A 22,230-nucleotide genomic window follows, 5' to 3' on the forward strand; every position below is an offset into this window, starting at 1 on the left:
AAGCTCATTTCGAATTGGTCTATGATCCTGACACCTCGCCTCTCATCTAGGAGATATGATACATAAGACAGAATTGTTTCTATGTGGTAGACAAAGATGGAGCCCAGAAAGGTAAATGAGGTTTGACTAAGCACACCAGCAAGTGAGCAGGTGAATTAGAGAAATACTCAGGACCTAGTCACTATACAGTCCACTGGCCCTAGACTGTAAGCTCCTAGCAGGGTGTGGGCCAGGAGACCTATTCCTTATACTTGCACTCTTGGCCCTGCCTGAGGTCCTGAGAGTGACCAGCCTGTTCCTGATAACAACAACAAAGGTTACCAGAAGCTCACTCTAGTCTCTCTATTCCAGTGTAATAGAAAGAATGTGGGCTCTGGATTTCAACCCAGGTCTCCCCCTGCTAGCTTTGTGACTTTGGGCTAGATGCTTAACCTCTATAGGTTTCAATTACTTCATCTATAAAGGGACTTGGTAGTAACTATTTTGTAGTATGGTTATCAGTATTAAATGAGATGCCACAGAGCTTATCGCACAGTGCCTGACACCGAGTGAGGGTTCAAGAAGCTTGTAGCTCTCACTACTATTATTAAAGAAAATTCTGAGCAAACAACAGAATAAGCAAAACCAGTGAGGGCTTCACCCCCATATAAAATTGCCTTCTGTTCTGACAACCAAGCCCCTCCTTGGAGACCACCTTCCCCAAGCCAAAAGTCTGCCCACACACCTGCACTACACTCTGGGTGGTTATAGACACATTTTCATTGAAATCTTTAATGGCTCTGCATAGTGCCAGTTGATCGAGAGCAGATACTTCAGAGCCCAGCTTCCTGATGATTCAGGCCTGTCTCTAAATTCCTGCTGCTGCTCTCCTACCTCTAAGGGGGAGTCAGGAAGGGCAGGAGCAGCCAGGGCAAATGCAACTGATAGACTGCTAGGACCACCCTAGACAGCAGCAACTGACATCCAGGGAGTAAGGGCCCCAGAGCTTCCTTTTCCCCTCCCCTTTTAAAATAATAACTAGATCTCCTGACAGTACACATGATGGGCTTTCTCTACAGCCTGCTCCTAAAGAACACCAGAGATTTTTACACACTCATCCATACATCATAGTCTGGGGATAAGGAGGGATCAGAGTTCATCCTTCTTTTCCCTTGTGGTCTCTAAGCTTCCAGAAAACATCAGGGCCTCTTAGTGAGACTAAAATAGGGAGGAAGGTATGATTTCCAGTCCATAGCTCTAAACAAACTACCCCCAAATCAGTAAGCACACCAACCCTTATTCTGTGCCATTTTGGATTATAAGCATTCAGCATTCACACTCTAGAAACAAGTACCAAAGATATTTTAGCATTAACCTCAGTTCCCCAAGCACACTGGCACTATACTATGGAATGGAACATAACAAAAGATATCATCAATGACCTCAAGTGGTTGATGCCCTGTCCACAATTAGTGGATAACGTGGCTTTCAACATCTTAGTCTCAGGATCATTATTAAAAAGAAAGCCCCCTTAAGGAATATGCCACGAGAAAATAAATACTATGCTGGGCAACTTGAGACACAAATTACAACTCTGTAATGACATACGCAAAAATTAGGGTGCTCCTTAAACTAATGAGGAGCTCCAAGAAAACAGCATTTACTTACAGAAGCACTTAGCAGCATATACAAGGATGGGTCACCAAACATGGAACTTGCTACTACCATGTTGGTATTGACTATGTCTTCCAGGTAAGTCTGCAACTGAAACATATTTTATTTTTAACACGCCTGAGAGCCCAAGACTATTTATAATACCAGATCCTTAAAAACTTGAAAGGGAGATGAATTTTAAAGTGTACACATTTACATACGTGGGCAGAAACACAAAAATCAGATGCCTCTCAACACAGCCCAGGGAGCCATAACTCACGGCTTTCACAATCCCACCTAACGCCCAGAGAAAATCCAGGCACCTTCTCCAAGAGATGGTGGGAGGCTGGGTAGGTAGCCAAGAAACAAAGAAACCTAAACTCAGCACTTGGCAGGACAATTAAGGAGCAGAGGATTTTAAATGCATTGTTTCTGACTCTAAATATGTCTACATTTATTACCAATTTGGGATCAGAAACTACATTTAGTTCTGCCGTGACCACATGCTAAAAATATTAAGCAGCGTATTGCCTAGGAAACAGCGGTCCTCCGTGCTGCAGCAGCCCCCACTTCGGAGCTGCCGCGGTCACAGGGCTCCCCATCCTGGGCTTTGCTGAGAGCTCAGTTCTGAGCAGAATCGCCACTGTCCTGCCAAAGCCTCCCTTGCATTTTAGAAGGCAGCAACAGGAATCAGAGGTAGGGACTGCACAACCTCCTCATCCTCTCCAGAGCTGTCTCAGGTGGTCAGTAAAGTTCTATTCCACAGGCCTATAACAGCTAGAATCCACCTGACTTGGAGCTCCGCTAAAGTAGGGACAATTGTCTGCCTAACCCATTGCTCCCCTCATTGCCCAGCACTGTTGTTGGCAGTCAAAAAATATCCGTTGATTGAATAAAATCAATAATCTAAAAAAGAGAGTCACCTGGAATGGTACAACGAAAAATAATGTTGTCACTAAAATAAGTAAAAATATAGACTGTGGTGATATATGAAAACAGGTGAATAAAATATTGTTGAATGGAAGCAGCAGAGTATAAAAACACAAGTATATGAATTACTACTTCGAAAAAATATGTGTGGCCATCTCTATGATCAGATGTGAGCTTAGAATTGTGGAAAGTTGTGCTTAATGGAGTCTTTCATCCTGAAATGTTAGATATATGAGAAAACACTTAAAATAAATACTGTTTTCAACACAGAACCTACTCCTTTGTCAGCTAAGTTGTTCTAATCTCTTGGGTGGCTCAGAGGCCTAGTTCTTGTTCAGCAAGCCCGAGATCAGACCATCCATCCATCAGCCCAAGAAAACAGAGAATACATGGGAAACGCTGCAGACTTAAAGTCTAACTTATCAGCTTGACCCTATTTGCCCAGACTGCTTCCAGTCTGCACCATCAGTCGGACTGGCTCTCTAGACAGGTGGCCAAGATGGAGGGTCAAGATGAAAAAGCATGGAAAAGTTCACAGAGCTCAGCTTTAAGGCCAGAGCTCCAAACAGGTATCCCCGACCAGAAAGCCCAGGGCCTACTGGCCAGCAAGCTGCCTGTTAAGAAGCATAGCAGTACACCAATGATTCTCAAACTCTTCCAAAAAACTGAAGAGAACACTTCCTAGTTCATTCTATAAGGTCAGCATTACCCTGATACCAAAACAAGACAAAGATACTACGAGAAAACTACAAACCAAAATCCTTTGTGAATATACATGCAAAAAATCCTGAACAAAATACTTGCCAACTAAATTCAGCAGTATATTAAGAGGCTTATACAATACGATCAAGTGATATTTATCCCAAGAATACAAGAGTGGCTTAACATATGAAAAACAATGTAACACACCACATTAATAGAACAAAAGAAAAAAACACATGATCATCTCAACTGATACAGAAAAAGCACCTGATAAAATCCAATAGCCTTTCATAATAAAAACAATAAACCAGGAACAGAAGATAATATACTCAACATAATAAAGGGTATATATGAAAAACCCACAGCTAACATCATGTTCAATGGTTAAAGACTGAAAGCTTTTCCCCTAAGATCAAGAACAAGACAGGGATGCCAGCTTTCACTGCTTCTATTCAATATAATACTGAAAGTTCTACCCAGAGCAATTAGGCAAGAAAAAAATAAAAGGCATCCATATTGGAAAGCAAAACTATCTTTATTTGCAGATGACATGATCTTACATGTAGGAAACCTTTAAAAAAACCTATTAAGAAACCTGTTAGAGGTAATAAATTCAGCAAAGTTGCAAGATACAAAATCAACACTCAAAAATCAGTTGTGTTTCTATACATTAGCAATGAACAATCCAAAAAGGAAATTAGGAAAGCAATTCTATGTAAAATAGCATCAAAAAGAATAAAATACTTAGGAATAAATTTAACCAAGGAGGCAAAAGAGTTGTACACTGAAAACCATGAAACACTACTAAAGAAATAAAAGAAGATCTTAATAAAAAGGAAAGACATTTTGGGTTAACAGATTGAAAGATTTAACATTGCCAAAATGACAATACTATCCAAAGCAATACACAGATTCAATGCAATGCCTTTCAAAATTCCAGCAGCATTTTTCACAGAAATGGAAAAAACCCATCCTAAAATTCAGGTGGAGTTCCAAGGGACCCTGAAAATCCAAAACAATCTTGAAAAAGAACAAAGTTGAAAAAAAAAAAGAAAAGAAAGCAAAGTTGGAGAATTCACAAGTCCAATTTCAAAACTTACCATAAAGCTAGAGTGCTCAAAAGTGTGGTACTGGCATAAGGATAAATATATAGGCCAATGAAATAGAACTGAGAACAGAATTAAACCCACACATTTACAGTCAATTGATTTTTACAAGGGTGCCATTCACTACCAAGGGATCAAAGACCTAACTTTAAAAGCTAAAAACTATAAAATTCTTAGAAGAAAATATATGGGCAAAACCTCATGACTTTAGATTTGGCAATGGTTTCTTAAATATGACACCAAAATCACAGATGAAGAAAGAAAAATAAATTGGACTTTCATAAAGTTAAAACTTTTGTGCAGCAAAGAACACTATCAAGAGAATGAAAAGACAACCCACAGGATGGGAGAAAATATTTGCGAATCACGTATCTGATAAGTATTTCATATCCAGAATACAGAAACAACTACAACTCCGAACAACAAAAAGACAAACAACCCAATTTAAAAATGGACAATGGACTTGAACAGACATTTTCCCAATGATATACAAATGACCAGTAAGTGCATGAAAAGATGCTCAATATCATTAATCATTAGAGAAATGCAAATCAAAACCACTTCACCCACTACGTATGGTTACACTTTTTAAAGAAAAGGAAAATAACAAGTGTTGGTGAGGATGTGAGGAAATTGGAACACTTATACACTGCTGGTGGGAATATAAAATGTTGCAGCTGCTGTGGAAAAGTCTGGCAGTTCTTCAAAAAGCTAAACATAAAATTACCGTATGACCCAGCAATTCTGCTCCTGGGTAGGTAGCCAAAAGATGTGAAAACAGTGACTCAAACAGATGCTTGCATGTGAATGTTCATAGCAGCATTATTCACAATATCAAAAAGGTGGAAATGACCCAAATATCCATCAACAGACGAATGGATTTTTATAAAATGTGACATATACATACAATAGAATATTATTCAGCCATAAAAAGGACTGAAGTTCTGGTACATGCTACAACATGAATGAACCTTGAAAACATTACACTAAGTGAAATAAGCCAGACACAAAAAGGACAAATATTGTATAATTCCATTTATATGAAATATCTAGAATAGGCAAATTCATAGAGACAGAAAGACATAGATTAGAGGTCACCGGCAGCTGATGGAGAGGGAGTGGGTAATCTGAAGTTATTGCTTCATGGGTACAGAGTTTCTGTTTGGGGTGATGCAAAAGTTTTAGATGTAGATGGTGGTGATGGTTGCACAACATTGTGAATATAACTAATGCCACTGAATTGTACACCTAAAAATGGTCATGACAATTTTTATGCTGTATAGATTTTACCACACTAAAAAATTAAAAAAAAACAATATAAGATTGCTAATGAGTTGGGAATTGCCAAAATTGAATATTGGCTACACGGGCACATTATATTGCTCTCTCTTTCAAAAATTTAAGACACAAAAAAATGATGTTTTCTGTAGTTTTTTGGCAGCTATTCTTTGCCAAGGTAAAGAAGTCCCCCTCTTTTTCTAAATTGCTAAGAAGTTTTATTATGAATGGGTGTAAAATTTAATCAAGTGTGTTTTCTACATTTATTAAGATAATCTTATAGTTTTACTTTTAACCTAATTATGTGGTAATTTTTATGTATAGATTTCCTATAATAATATGAAACCACCCTTGAATTCTTGGGATAAGTTCAACTTGGTCAGATGATCACTTTTATATTCTGGTGGATTTTATTTGCCTTATTTTGTTGGTCTTCCATATACTCCCATAATTCTCTGTACAGCTATTAATATCATAAGATCCACCGAACTATACTGTAAATATTAATTCCCTGAGGGCACGGACACCTTCCTTATCCATTTTTCTATCCCTAGCTAGCACAGGGTCTAACACACAGCAAGATCAACAAAAGCATGGCTGATGATCAAATAAGTGACTGAATGCGCAAGTGGCGAGATAAGCAGGTGAGCAGACGAACACTTTCATCAGAATAGAGACACTTGCCCTGGCAAGAGTACAGAGCAGCTCGCTTCAGGCAGGGAGACTTCCCAAGGGGTTGCCAACCGCTCCATAAATGTGTCTGCTCTGTGAACAACTCAGTTTGTCTGCAGCTCTGTAAGCTGAACCCTATCCCCAGATTCTCATTTCCCCACTTTCCCTCATTAGCCAATCAACAACATTCCCCACTTCAGTGCCTGCCTTTACCCAGCAGGATACACCCCTCCTGTCCCAGCACACCTCAAAGCTTAAATCCTATGCTGGGGTTGCGGGGAAATGTGGCATTAGTTTGAAACTTAAAAAGTTCCTCCCAATCTCAGAGCTTATTCCCAACCATCAAAATGGCCTCATCCCAACCCTGATGGGCACAGCAAGAGCCCATCCCGTTAACAATTCACTGCCTCAGCAGTACAGAGGAGAGCAACCAGCAAGGGAAACAGCTGAATTATTTCAGCAGCTGTAAATTATGTTCTCTCTTCCCCGCCTCCAAGTCCATCTTCGACTGTGCCCCACCCCTCCACACTGAACTTGGGTCTGTCAAGTATCTATGTCAACTACAGTATCCAAACTTGAGTTCAAGAAGCAATATTAAAAAGTGCTAATTAACTGATATTTAAATAACTGTGTTTAATGTCAACAAAATCACACTTTAACTTTAAACATCCTTTAGTCTATTAGTTGCTTAATTAAATTCCTTAAGATCCTTGGACACTGGCAAAGAGCACACCACCCTGGGGAGCTGTTCTCAGACCCTGGCCTTGGCAGGCAGTGGTAGGGGAGGGGCCCAAATCCCTGGGGAAGTGCCAGGAGAGCCCTGGTTTTCTTCTAGAGTCTCCTAATGAGGTGATTTCTCTTCACAGCTCTGCTAGTCTCCATAGGGCAGCAAGAACATGACAAATAAACACATTCTGAGCATGGAAAAGCGCCAAACCAGGCTACAATTTATTTTTTAAAGTGCATTTAAAAAAAAAAAAAAAAGCACACATAAACCCAAGAGAGTTACTTTTCCCATCTGGTATCTGTTCTTCTTAAGAGTGGTATATCACGAAACATTCAGGCATGTGTACAAGGGGTACACAACAGGATTTGTGACAGCAGGTAGGGTCAGGAGGCCCTGCAAGATGCCACCAACCAAATCCCAGCCTGCCAGGAGTCATCAGCCTGCAACTGACAGGGGTACAGTTCAGCCAACAGCAATGTCCTAGACTGGAATCTGCAAAGGGACTCTGGGTTCCAGTGAGTGAGCTTGTGATGGGGATGCCAGAGGGACCCTAGGAAGTCTCTCCTGTCACCGTAGGCTCCATGGGGACAGCTTGCCAGCAAGCCTTCTCACTGAACCAGATTTGCTGAAAGGGGACGACATGCCAGCTACCTGCCCCGGTAAACAACATCCTGGAAATAGTCTGTCTCACTAACTGTCTCACTAACTCCAGGCAGAACACATTCAGCCAAGTATCAGTAAGTATTTGGAGCCCACATTTTGGGCAGCAGATGCTCTGAACCCAATCCCACTGGGTCATGAGTAAGAAAACATCATTTTAAGAGCAACAGGGTATGAGAGATGCCAAGTGGCCCTCTCTTACTTCACCCTTATAGCAGGGGCCCCAGTTCTTTCTAGTTTCCTGACAGAACTACCACCTCACCTCTTGGTTATTCTTACTTTTTTGTCTCTGTCACTCAGCTCCTCCCTACACCTTCTATTTTGCCTAAAGGGTTTGCCCTGCTGCAAAGTAGGAGGCAATTCTTTCCAATTATTCCATCCGGTCTTTCACCGCTCAGGGATTCCTCTTGTGGCAGCTCTCCTTAAAACAGCCACTGCAGCCCCTGGTAATGCCAGTAGAAAACACTGGGTAGAGGAAGATTGGTTAATATTATAGCCTCTCACCCTGAAAGGCAACCACTCTCATAAACAATGAGGCACAAGCCCTGGCCTCAGAGAAGCCAGATGTCTGGGGTGTAGCTCACAAAAATATGAAGAGCATCCAGAAAAAAAAAAAAAAAAAAAGGCACACTATGCCCATGCTACCCAGACACACTACTTACTACCTGTGGTTCCACGGCCACGCCAAAGCCATTTCAACCCCAGATGAACAGTTATCAGCCATGCCACGCCAGAAAAAATATTTTTGCAAAGACCTGGTTCACTTTCCCATATAGGAAAGCTTTCAAAAGAGCAAAAATGTGTGCACCATGAAAAGATGAAGAAATTCATACTGCCTACTAGGGAATATATATCCAGTTGCTACCCCAAACACATCCAGTCAGAAGATTATTCATCCTTTAGCACATATTTGTCGAGACTTGCTGCATCCCAGACATGTGCCAGGTGCTAAAGATACAAAAACTAAGTAAATAGGGGTCCTGTCCTCCAGGAGCTTCCAGACGGGCAACAGAGAAAGATGAGTAAATCAGCAATTACAGCAAATGTGGGGTTGAAAGAGCCCTGAGAGAGATGACTCTGAAGCAGAAGAGAACAGACATCTCCATGAGGAGATTAGGGACAAGGAGGACTTCCTGGAAGAGGCGAGCTCTGAGGATTAAAAGAGGAAAAGGAGTTAGCCAAAGACAATGAGGAAGATCCCAGGCAGAGGCAAGAGTGCCTTCTTGAAGGCCTGGAGGCATGACACTAGGAAAATGCGTTTATTTCAACACATGTATGCTGAAGCAAAGGGCTTACGGGGAGCAGCATGACGATATACAAGAACTTTCTTTGCCAGACGCGTTAGATAGTTTTCAAACACACAGCTCATTGCATTGTCTTAGCAAATCTCTCTCCTTTTCAGAGCTGCCCATGGTGAAGGGGAAGTGGAAGCCTGCTATCTGGACAAAAGGGTCACCATAGTTTGTGAACTCTGCCTATGAACTCATTCCTTTACTTGGCAGTTCAGTGGTTTGTTAACTCTTGCAAATTCCCAACTTCTAATTCCCTTAATAGAAGGAGCCAAGAAACAGACTCTAGAGTTAGACTGCATTACCCACCCACAGTGGCCTAAAACTCCAGTGAACAACCTGAACAGGAAAGCAGCCTGAGATTCTAGGCAGTTTTCTGCCACCTCTTCCTGAAGGATATGGCTGCTGTACTCTCCTTTTGTATGTTTCACACTCAACAAGTCCAAAACTGAGCTCCTGCTCTTCCTTCCACACACCTCATCCTCCTCTAGAACAGCCTAGCTCTACCGCAGAAACCTAGGAGCTCTTGACACTTCCCTCTTCCTTCTCCACTTTCTCTCTACCCTCTGCCCATACATCATCAACTATTGTCAATTCTAGCTACTAAATATCTCCCTTCCCCCAATGCTCCTGCTCACAAAAGCTCAAATTGCTACAACCACTCCCATCTCTCAGGTGAGAGCAAGCCTGCAGGCTTTCAATGAGGCCAGACCCAAGCAGAGCAGCACAATGAGGAAGGTGAAGGCACACAGCTTTAATGAATCTCTTATTTGCTTTAGCCGAGGACTTCTGGAATACTCAATATCCAGTCTCCAGAGCCCCTCCTAAAGGCTCCCAATAAAGGCCACTTTCTTCTTCAGATGCAAAGAGAGGGCCCAGGCCGGGCACGGTGGCTCACGCCTGTAATCCTAGCACTCTGGGAAGCCAAGAAGGGAGGATCACTTGAGCCCAGGAGTTTGAGGTTGCAGTGAGCTATGATTATACCACTGCACTCTACCCAGGGCAACAGAGCAAGACTCTATCTCCAAAAAAAAAAAAAGAGAGAGAGAAGAGAGACACTCAGGAAGCCCATTCAATAGCAGTAGCAAGCTAGAATGTAGGCTACAGAGAAGGTCTGTTGCCTGCATGAGTCCTCTGGAAATGCCAACCCTTGTGAGCCCAAAGCCCAAAACCAGACCTTCAATTATGGGAATCAAATCCTAGGCAAACAGCCTGGCTCTCCACAGCGCTGCCCCTCACAGCCCATGGAGACCTACTACAGGGATAGCCAGTAAGTTGAAGAGTCTTCATCCCTTCTCCCTCCGCTACCCTCCCTTGCCATATGGAAACCCATTTGGTAGAACCATTTGCTTTCACCAAAGCAAGTGGAATAAGTCAATTTTCAGGAGGAGGACATTGGTACATTGGAAATCTATTTTCCAAAAAAAGAACAAACTAGGTATTAAAGAGAAAGGAGAGATATGACCATGCCATCCAGCCTCAACTCAATGGAAATCCTCCCTATACCCCATTCCCTACCACTAGCCCTCACATCAGCCCAGAAGGAATAAATGTTGAATGAATGAACAGATGAATGAAGAAATGAACATATAGCAGGCTGGGGAGCTAGAGGAAGGAAGCAACAGGAGAAAAAGAACGCCCTGCTCAAAATCATCCTTTTATTCATTCAGACACCTCTGAGTACCTACTATGTACCATGTACCCATGCACACAGGCACGCACCAACTGCCAAAGAGAAGAAGGGCAGAGAGCAGCTCTCTCCTCCATCCCCCAGGCATGGCATCTTTCCAAAGGCTACTTTAAGAGCAGCTCCTGTTTTCCTGACATTGACACTATGCCTAAGTGCACACATGCAAATAAAAACTTCACTTTTTATTCTATCCAGTACTTTGGGGCCTTTTTCAAGGAAAAACTCGTCATTCATTTATCTCCTTGATTAAAATTGATTTAATCTGGCTTTCGTTAGGTAGGTACAAGGGGAAAACATACAGATTCACAGAGATAACTTGCCCAGCAACAGGACTGGATGAGCTCCAGAGACTGCACAGTTGGGTCTCAACCTACCACCAATGAAAGAAAATTTAAAAGCTCACAACGTGGAGCGTAAGCTCCAGCCAAAAGGAATTATCTTCCCACAAGCATTTCTGTCGGATTTTTGGTTAATGGAAAAAACCTTCAAAAGGGAAGGAAAGGAAACCCCAAGGATATTTAACATATAACTTAGAATTTCTATATTTTTCAAATTCCCTTGCAGGGAGAAAAGGCAAGTCTTTATTTCTCAAGCCTACTTTTCAAAACTTTTCTCATTGATTTCACATTGTCATAAAATTTTTCAATTTGTAGAGAGCATGGAACAGAGGAAGGTGCAGTGGCTGAGGAATTTTAAGCTGCTGGGAAGGGGCTCTGAGGTGAGAGTGGGAAGAGCTGCAGCAGAGGTAGGAGCAGCTGTCCTGCAAACACCGCAGGCTCAGCAGTGCCACTGCAGGCCCGCGCTGGCCACACTCCCCATCATGCTTCACACTCCTGTGCTCAGAGAGTGATTTGGAGCAAATGGGCTGCGAAATCAAAGGATCCTGGGGTAAAAGATCAGCAAGTTACAAGTACACACCTTGATTAAATGTTGGAGGGATTATTCTGTAGCCAGAACATGAACTTGACCCTATCCTCCCCTGCCTGAAACCATTCAGTGGTTTTCTAGGAGGACCCTCAGGATAAAGGCCAAATTCCATACCTGTGCCCTCCACCATCTACTCCAGGTTAATATCTGCATCTTCATCTCTTTCCTTTCCCTGTCTACAGCTAGCCTAATACAACTTTTTTCCAATGCTCTAAGACATCTTGTCTCCCACCTCCAGGCTTTTGCACATGTCATTCCCTCTGCTTGGAATGCCATTTCCCCTCCTCTGTATCTGACAAATTCCTTCACCTTAAAGGCTTCAGCTTAAAAGACACTTCCCCTGGGAAGCCTTCCCCAACCCTCCCCAGTAGAGCAGAGCACCCCTACTTCCCTGATCATAGCACTTTCTACACTTTCTTATATAGTTGCCCTTCTCCCCTGCTAGACCCTTAAGCATCATAACGACAGGGACCACACTCATTCTGCCCAACTAACTCAATGTTTGACACAGAAGAGATGTTTAGTGATACATCCTTGAGGGATGATTTAGAGTCTGTGTCAGTTCTATCCTGATTCACCCCCAAGCCAGTTATGCACTTGCCACCACCACAACCCCCACACCAACCCCTCACATTTCACAGTCTTTAATGGATGGCTCACCCGGGCTCGAACCTTAAGCATATTCGTCAGCCATCTGTTGCGACACTTGCTATGTGATGGACACGGTGTTAAATAACAAGATGCAGAAATGACTAGGCTCCCTCTCCTGCCTGGTAGGAGAAAAGGGGGCATATAAACAAATAATCACCACTTAGTATGACGAGTGTCATAATGGTGAGATATAGTGCAGGTGGTACAGAGGAAGGGGCCTCAGAGCTAAACCACTCACCCCACTGCTCCCCTTTCCCCAGCATTCCAAGCACACTGCACTCTGCCCCTCCTCATCCTCAACAGACAGAAATCCTTCCAGCGCTCTTTCCCTGGGTATCTAGCCCAAAACAGACTTCTCCAGGCTAGGTCCACCTTCTGTTCCAGATTAACTCAAATTATTTCTGGCTTCTGCTTTCTCACATTCCTTCAGTTCTTTTCCCAGGCATCTCACTCACATACATCCCTGCCTCTTGCCCTATCCTGAGCCAACTTGTCCAAACCACTATTTTTCCATCTCCTCCTTCACCTGTCTTGGATGATTATTTGGCATTTATAAAACATCTGCATTTACACAAAGCATATGTAGTAGTCCCTATCTACAAGGAAGAAGGGACTCATGAGGCCAAAACACCAGGAAAAAATTAAATGCAAATAAACCACCACCAACAAAGCCTTCCTCCTCTACTACTTCTTCTTTCAGGTCCAAGTGCTAGGGCATCATGGCCCCCAAGAGGATGTCCTCAGTTCTATTACATTTCCAGGGAGGTTACAGCACCCCTCATTCACTAGTGCCCAGGCACTGAAGCCCCAGCATGCCCCTTCAGTCTCTCTGAATGCTAAGGCCACTGTATCCAGCCACATATTCATTTAATCAGCATGTACTGAGCACCCCTATGAGCCAAGAACCATGTCCCCCACAATGCTGCACACAATGTCCTGTACATCACACATTTGATTAATGTCTGTGATTGAATTGCTGACAAGAGGAAACCATACGAGTCTCTCTTGCCCTTTTCCCAGGAGTATTCCAGAGCAAAAAATATTCTGTGATATAGCCTAAGGTCAGAGCTCCACTCCCCAAAAAAGCCTCTTGTTCATCTAAGCCCAAAGCAGGGAGACCTTTACCCCAGCTCAGGAGATGTTGACATGGCCCTCCCATCACCATGCCAAGGGAGCCAGAGAAACCAGTGTTGTAAAGCACCCTTTTAATCAAGTGACTTGTCTCCTGTTAGTGTAGATTTAGGGGGAAATTTTCTCAAGGAACTAGAAATAAATGGAGGAGAAGAAAGGAACAGAAACTAATGAACATAGTAATTATCCCCCAAAGTTGCAAATCAGAACAATTCTTCACTTGAAGACAAGTATGAAAAACAAGATTAAAATGCTTCAGGGATGTGTTCGTGAAACAGCAGGTAATAGAATAGATAAAATGTATTTACAGTACCTCACTGGGGACACGTACCTTTTGGCTAATAGCTAACAGATACTAAATATCACTGTAAAAATAATATTCTTCTATCCTTCGTTATGGAGTTACAATTATCCATGGGAAAGCAGCAAAACAGCAAACTATTTTGAATGGTAACTGGGAATAATTCCAGAGTCCAAGTTTATTCTTAAGTGTCTAGGCACAAGGGGGTATAAGCCAAGTTATACCCACTGTATTAGTCTGCTAAGGCTGACATAACAAAATTCCATAGACTGGGACGGGCACAGCGGCTCACACCTGTAATCCCAGCACTTTGGGAAGCCCAGGTGGGAAGATCACTAGAGGCCAGGAGTTCAAGACCAGCCTAAGCAACATAGTGAGACCCTGTCTCCATAAAAACTTTTTAAAAGGTAGCCAGGCATGGTGGTGCGCACCTGTAGTCCCAGCTACTCAGGAGGCTGAGGCGGGAGGATCACTTGAACCCAGGAGTCTGAAGTTGCAGTGAGCTATGATGACGCCACTGCACTCTACCCAGGGCAACAGAGAAACACAGTCTTAAAAAAAAAAAAAAAAAAAAACCATAGACTGGTTGCTTAAACAACAGAAATTTATTTTATTACCATTCTGGAAGACGGAAATCCAAGATCAAGATTCCAGCTGATTTGGTTTCTAGTGAGGGTTCTCATCCTGGCTTGCAGACAACCACCTTCTTGCAATGTCCTTATGTGGCCTTTCCTCAGAATGTAGGGGGGGAGGGCCAGAGGGGTGAGCTCTGTTGTTTCTTCTTTATAGGGACACTAACCCTATGGGATATTGCTGTGGCGTCACCACAGCTCACTGCAACTTCAAAGTCCTGGGCTTGAGCACTCCTTCTGCCTCAGCCTCCTGAGTAGCTGAGACTACAGATACATGCCACTGCACCCAGCCAATTTTTCTATTTTTAGTAGAGACGGGGTCTTGCTCTTGCTCAGGCTGGTCTTGAATTCCCGACCTCAAGCAATCCTCACTCGCCTTGGCCTCCCAGAGTGCTAGGATTACAGGTATGAGTCACCTTGCCGAGCGCTTATGACCTCATTTAACCTTAATTACTTCCTTACTTGGGATTAGGACTTCAATAGCCACATTTGGGATTACGATTACAATATATGAATTTTGAGGGGACATAAGCATTCAGTCATTAACACCCCCTGAAGCGAAAGATCTGTTCCCAAAGACCAGCCCAGGCACTGAGAAAGGAAAATGGAGGACTGGGTAAGAGGTGGCCTTGGGGATACCTGCTGACCACGGGGGGTGATGGCCAAAGATCCCAGGGTAAAGTGGGCCAAGGTGGGCATGAGGGGAAACTATCCCAGCCAAATAATCTCTTAAGGAACTATTCCTCTCCCTTTCACAGAAGATAGCTAAATAATAATAATAGTAATAAAATATGTATGGATGCATATATAATAATAATACAAGCTAATAAACACATTGACAGGACAAAGGTACAGCATCCCAAAATGTACTTTTTGAACATATTCTGACAAGTATGGTTCAGCTTTAATTATTTATAACACTTCAAAATGCAGGTGGAGGAACAACAGTTTATTTTGTAAAATTAACGATGTCTTGGTAATGGAGGACACCGTGGCTGCCGTGGCTATTAAATCTTTGCAGAGCCAGTAGAACCGGTTTAGGGTTTCTGGGAAAACAAACAGTTTGGTGGATTAACAAAGGAAAAGACTTGAAGTTTACCAAGGTAGTAGAGCAATAGTACTGGGCACTTTTAAGTACCAAGAGTTTTTTGTTTTGTTTTGTTTTGTTTTGGAGACAGGGTCTCGCTCTGTCACTAGGGCCTGAGTGTAGTTGTGTCATCATAGCTCATTGCAACCTCAAACTCCTGGGCTAAAGCAATCCTCCTGCCTCAGCCTCCCAAGTAGCTGGGACTACAGGTGCACACCACCATACCCGGCTAATTTTTCTATTAATATTTTTTGTAGAGATGGGGTCTTGCTCTTGTTGAGGCTGGTCTTGAACTCCTGGCCTCAAGTGATCCTCTCACCTCAGCCTCCCAAAGTGCTAGGATTACAGGTGCAAGACACTGCGCCAGGCCTCAATATTTCTTTTTGCTAGATGCTTTTCCTCTCCTTCAACCCCACATCTTCTTCAATGTTCTTCTAGCAACTTTCTACCTTCTTTTCTCTTGTCAAAAGGTTCAATCTGATTTTCCATCAGGATCCCAAAATAACAATTACAGTTAACATTTAGAGACTATTTACTCACCAGATACTGGGCTCACAACAACCCTATGTCGCAGGTACCACCATTACCCCTTATTACAGACATAGAAGCTGAGATCAGAGGGGTCAAGCCACCATTCCAAGGTCACAGAGCTAATCAATGGCAAAGCCAGAATTAGAAAGCAGATCTGACCCCAAAATCCAAACTCTTAACTACAATATCAAACTGCTTGCCTCCCAAATGAATGGGGTCGGGTGGGGGGAGGCTTAATACTGTCACCTACAGAAGACCTTAAGGAGACAAATCCACATATCTTTGGTTTGAGTCTCTGAAGTGCTCAGAAAGACTTGCAAAAATGCTCTTAGAATTCTCCAGAAAATTTCTTCCATTCCTCACATCCTCAGAATCATCTTGAAAATGCAGTTACTCCCTAGAAATCCTTGGGGGAGGGAAATGAGTCTAGAAATAAAATCAAGCTTATCCCCCCCTTCCTCAGATGAACCAAAACCCCAAGATTTAGCAGAATCCAAAGGGAGCCCACCCCTGCTTCCCCCACCTGCCTGAATCTCAGCAGGCTGTCACCAGTAAGATCCTCATTCCACCACCAGGGAAATAATGAAGAGTCCCCCAGTGTGGGAGAGAAAAAGCAAAAAATACTGTAAACAGAAAAGGAATAAGAAGAGAACAAAGCTCAAACTCCTATTTATTATTTATCTTCAGGTTCTGATTTTTTTTAAGCTTCTTATTAAAATATTCTGGCTCCAAATGAGTTTTCTTTGCTTACTCCTAATTATTGCTTTAGCTCTATTCAAATAGGCCCCCAAAGATGTTCAAAAAATGTAACTGAAAGGTCAACTTGTTCCATGGGAACTGCAGGGAGACTCCCTGATATCTAACTCTAAAATGCTATTTTGTAACTTCATAGGATAATACCCCAGAATTAATGATGGTAAGGAATTCTCCATTTCCCCTGGCATCAGAGCTAATGGAAGCTGGGGGGGTGGGAGGAGAGGTGCAAGAAGAAGGAAAAAGATGGTGCTAAAGGAGGAAAAAAAAGCCCGCATCTTCTAATTTAGCAGCACATACACAAAACAGGATCCCAAATTCTACCCAAATCACTAGGCTGGTACTACTGCCATCAAATTCCAAAGCCACAAGTCACTACATGACACCGTCCCTTCTGATGGGGGAAAGGCTAGAAGGCAAAGAACTGGGGCCGCAAAGCAAAGGAACGGAGAAGAAATATAAACCATAAATTAAGGCTGGAAGCCCTGCTGCTTCTCCTGTCAGGAGCTGGCGAGGAAGGACTGAATCAAGTTTCTGAAAGGTAAGACCATGAAAAGGGATATTAAAATAAATTGAGAGAGCAAATGAAAAAAGATCAGAGGAGAGGAGAATCTTACTGCGCCAGGTTTTCAATTTGCCTGCTTTCAGAGCTGAAGCTCTGAGTACCAGATTTTTCAAGGTTTATTTTAAGAGCTTTGAGGCCTCTTGGGGAAAAAAATCACTAATTCTACCTCTTTCAAAGTCTCTCAAATTTTGCTGCAACTGAGGGTATTTGCATGAAACAGGATGAGTTTCTCTTGGAGAAATGTCTACTCCTTAGAACACGGTTGTGTGCATGTGTATGAACGCACGTGTAAGAGAAGAGAGACGTCTGGGAGCTGTTTCTACCCCAGCAATCTATTATTCCATCAGACGCACAGGTGAAGCATACGGACGTACAGCTGAGAGGCCTGATCCTCTAAATCCTTGTGAACACAAAGGTTGGCGACTGGTTTTGAAGAAGTTCTCAGATTTAAGGAAAAAAGAGGAAGTCAATACAAATCAAAATAAAACAAGATGCAAGTTTGTTTACTTTTTAACAACAAAAAATACTCAATCTAAAAAAAATTTTTTAAAAAAAGGTAGCCTCCTCAGGCATCCCAATATAGGCCATTACCATCCTGGAAGGTCAGAAGGCATCTCCAATTTGGGGACTTTCTGGCTGATCCACCTCTATATGACACAGAATCATGAATGACAGTCAAAATGGGATAGGAGAGCATAATGGTGCAGTTTATCTTATTTTATTTTTGGTGAGACAGGGTCTTGTGCTATTGCCCAGGCTGGAGTACAGTGGCGTGATCACAGCTCATTGTAACCTCCAACTCCCAGGCTCAAGTGATCCCCCTGCCTCAGCCTCCTAAGTAGCTGGGACTAGACGGACACACTACCATGCCCGTCTAACTTTTTTATTTTTTTTGTGGAGACAAGGTCTCACTATGTTGCCAAGGCTGGTCTTGAACTCCTGGCCTCAAGTGATCTTTGTGCCTAGACCTCCCAAAGTGCTAGGATTTACAGGCATGAGCCACCACACATGCCTGCATTTTACCCATCACAACCACATTTCTATAATCACAAAAAGCCATGTTGTAACCTGGGGGGTGGAAGAAAAGGAGCCTAACATACTACCTACAACCCTGGCCAGAAGATAGTTATGAAAATTTCTGAAAGAAAACACTCCTTTGAACAGGAATTGCAGAAACAACATAGGGGCCAGGAAATAGAGCAAATGAGGGAAGAGTAAAGGAATAATGATCATCATTTAGCACCGAAAAGACTGAAGAGGGGAGGTGAAAGTGAAAAAAGGCTTAATAATGATTTTAGAGCCCAGAGAAAGTTGCTTGAGAGAGCCACTCACTGTTCTACCAAAAAGCCGCCTTCTGGCTCCAGAACCTTGAAATATCTGTCTTCCTAGCTTACAGTTGAAATTCTTACATAAATAAGGGAAGAGAGGCTTACATCTGTAATCCCAGAACTTTGGGAGGCCAAGGTGGGAGGATCACTAGAGGCCAGGAGCTCCAGACCAGGCTGGGAAACATAGTGAGACCTCATCTCTACAAAAAATTTTAAAATTAGTTAGGTGTGATAGCAGGTACCTGTAGTCCCAGCTACTTGGGAGGCTGAGGCTGGAGGATCACTTGAGCCCAGGAATCTGAGGATGCAGTGAGCCATGACTGTACCGCTGTACTCCAGCCTAGGCACAGAGTGAGATCATGTCTCAAAACATAAAAGGGGGCCAGAGCTTCACTAAAAGTGGACTTATAGATAAGTTCAAACATAAGTTAAAGAGTATTAGATAAAGGATGGTCAGTAACTAAAGCAAGATAAGACAATGACTTTTGGAATAGTAGCAAGACTGACCAAATACTCTGTTAGCCACAAGGCCAAGCATGTCAAAGGAGAGAAGTAAGCAAAGGAAAGAGCTATCAAGGAGGCTGTCCAATATCCCTCATTTGAGAGCTTATAAATAGTGAAGAGTCAACAGTATCTAAGTCAGGTTAAAGAATCATGTGCTTTGAGAAAAGGAAAAGGAGTAGACAGCTTTGGGTAGGAGAAGGGAACCCTAATGGAGGCCAGTACTGACAGGACTATGGTTCTCAGTAAACACAGAACCTTTTTAGAAATACTAACTAATCTCTGCTAGCTCATCCTGGTCCAGATACCCTCTCTTGCTCATATCCATCCCTGGGATTTTATTCTCTAAGGACTAGGACTTTGAGTACTAATAACGTTTAGGACACAAACATTTGCAAAAGTGGCTAGAGTCCCATCTCCTCCTTACTCCAGGGAGCTTGGAGCATGTGCCTAGAAAAGCAAAGAAAAAGGATTGCCTAGGCCTCACCAAGTGGGCACACGAGCACTGAGCAGCTCCCCTACAGTCTCTGTGGAGAGGTTACAGGCCTTATGACAGGGGAACAGTTAAAACCATTCCAGGGTCTCACTCACATGGCCAATATTTGCCATGAAAAACCAGGCTACTGCCAGAAAGAGATGCACTATCCCCTCTGCTCTCTCTATGTCTCATCCTGCCACCCACTTATGTTCTGTAAATTTTGTTTCTATCAGGCCATTGTCAATCTGTCAATTCCTATCTAATGACCTGATCTCAGAACTTAGGTAGTATTGCAAAAACTGTCCATAGAAAATCAAAGTGAGATGAATTTGCTATGTCATAGTGAGCTTATGTGTCTGTTTTATTCCAAGCAAATACACTAAAGCTTGCTTCCTTACGACAGAAAACCTAATAATCAATGCTCAAAGCTCAGCAACCACAATCTTCCCTTTCTAATAACAAAATGCCAGGAAGAAAGAGAGCCACATAAAATGAAGCAAGGAAGAAAATAGCCTCTCCTCAAAAGGTTCCAATTAATGGTGGGGAGTGGGAGGGAAGCGCATAACACCTAATAAATAATAAGACAGTAAGTCATCTGATTACATTTATTTAGGAACCAAAGCAGTATGAACATGAACACCTGTGTACCCAGGTTCTGAGTAATGGAAGAACACATTCTCATTCGTAAACTCCTTCATTCAACAAATGTTAATCATCTCCTATGTGTCAGGTATTATTCCTACCACTGGGAATATAGTTGTGAATATGTCAGACATGGTCCCTATTCTCATGAAACTTACATTCTAGTGGAGGGAAAACTGTCAACAAGAAACAATCAAACAAGAAAAATATCAGATGGTTATGTTATGGCGACTTAAGTAGTCACTGTATACCAGATGAAAGGAAGAACCTTTCTTGTAAATAACAGCAGAACAGCAGGACTGAGATGTGAATGACAAGGAGCCAATCAGGTGGAGATGAAGGAAGAGTATTCTTGGCAGAAGGCAGAGTTGGAGCAAAGGCTCTCTCTGTTCAAGAATCAGAAAGAAGGTCCCTGTGGCACTGACAGCAAGGAGGAGAGCGTAGGAAACGAGGTTGCCAAGGCAGGCAAGCAGGGACCAGGACATGAAAGGCCTTTTAACCAGGGTAAGGAGTTTGGAGTTGATTCTAAGTAGGAGAGTGAGCCATCAGAGGATGTGGGGCAGGAGCAGGGAAGTGACATGTTCCATAAGAACTTATTTTTTTTTTTCTTTGAAACAGAGTCTTACTCTGTTGCCCAGGCTAGAGTGCCATGGCGTCAGCCTAGCTCACAGCAACCTCAAACTCCTGGGCTCAAGCAATCCTCCTGCCTCAGCCTCCCAAGTAGCTGGGACTACAGGCATGTGCCACCATGCCAGACTAATTTTTTCCTATTTATTTTTAGTTGTCCGGCTAATTTCTTTCTATTTTTAGTAGATACGGGGTCTCGCTCTTGCTCAGGCTGGTCTTGAACTCCTGAACTCAAACGATCCACCCGCCTCAGCCTCCCAGAGTACTAGGATTACGGGCGTGAGCCACCGCGCCTGGCCCATAAGAACTTATTGAGGGAAGTTGATAACTGATTCTATGATGTGGACTGAATTTCAAAAAAGTTACCTAGCCACAGAAATTTAGAACAGTTTAATTTCCCACCAGAAATGCTTAATTGTTTTTTAATCTATCAGTTATTGAATATGTATTAAATACTATGTGAAGGACACTGTACTGTTTTCCATATATTATTTTATTTAATCCTCACCAACACTACAAGTAGATATTACCATTTCCATTGTCCAGATGAGGTAATCAAAGTTTAGAGAGGAGGGTAAATGACTTGTCCAAGGCCATACAGCATAGACATGGCACACAGCCAGGACTAGAACCAGGTTTGTCTGACTCAAAAGGGCTGGTGCTCCCAGATACTTTCTCTAAGGACTCCACCCCTTCCCTCACAGAGGGAAAAGAGAAAATAGTTCTATCAAGTTACCACTCAAGGCTTCTGTTCATTGGTTTCCCTCTATCTACTTAAAGCAGTTGCTCATCTGCCCTAAGGGAGACAGATTGGAGCCTGACTCCCAACACCTTCTCTAAAAACCTTTCTTAACAAGGCAAACCCAACCCCACTGTCCCACATCCTTGTCCAGCCTCTCTCAGCACCTACGGTCCAGTTCATAAAATGCCTTCAAAGAACTCAAACCTCATCAGGGGTTCTCTCCTGGAGAGAGGTTTGAGTTCTTTGAAGGCATTAAAATCCTCACCAATAAGCACCTACCGGGAGCCGGGACAATGGCCTGTATTATCTCTTTTCATCCCAACTGCCCTGAGAATTGGGCATCAGTACACCCTTATTCAGATGAGGAAACTAAATCACAGAAGTAATAGGTACAATGTCAAAACCCTAATAAGGAAGAGGATTCTGGGAAGCTGGTGGAACAGAAAGCACCAGCGATCTGTTTCCCTCCCTAGACAACAATGGCATGGACAGAATCTGTCTGATGTAACTACTGTCATGAGCTACATAATGTTTTCAGTCAACCAAAAAACACACATACAAAGGTGGTCCCATAAGACTATAATGGAGCTAAAAATTCCTATCGCCTCGTATTTACTATACTACACTTTTAATCATTATTTGTGTATC

The 22,230-nt window shown here is 42.7% G+C and overlaps 1 protein-coding gene across 1 annotated transcript in view; it reads right to left on the reverse strand.

The window, feature by feature from the left end:
- The window catches only part of SIL1 (SIL1 nucleotide exchange factor), a 195,929-nt gene that overhangs the window by 151,971 nt on the left and 21,728 nt on the right, over positions 1–22,230 (reverse strand). The window lies entirely within an intron of this gene.

The sequence above is a fragment of the Lemur catta genome, chromosome 5 (assembly GCF_020740605.2).
Source record: "Lemur catta isolate mLemCat1 chromosome 5, mLemCat1.pri, whole genome shotgun sequence".
NCBI lineage: Eukaryota > Metazoa > Chordata > Mammalia > Primates > Lemuridae > Lemur > Lemur catta.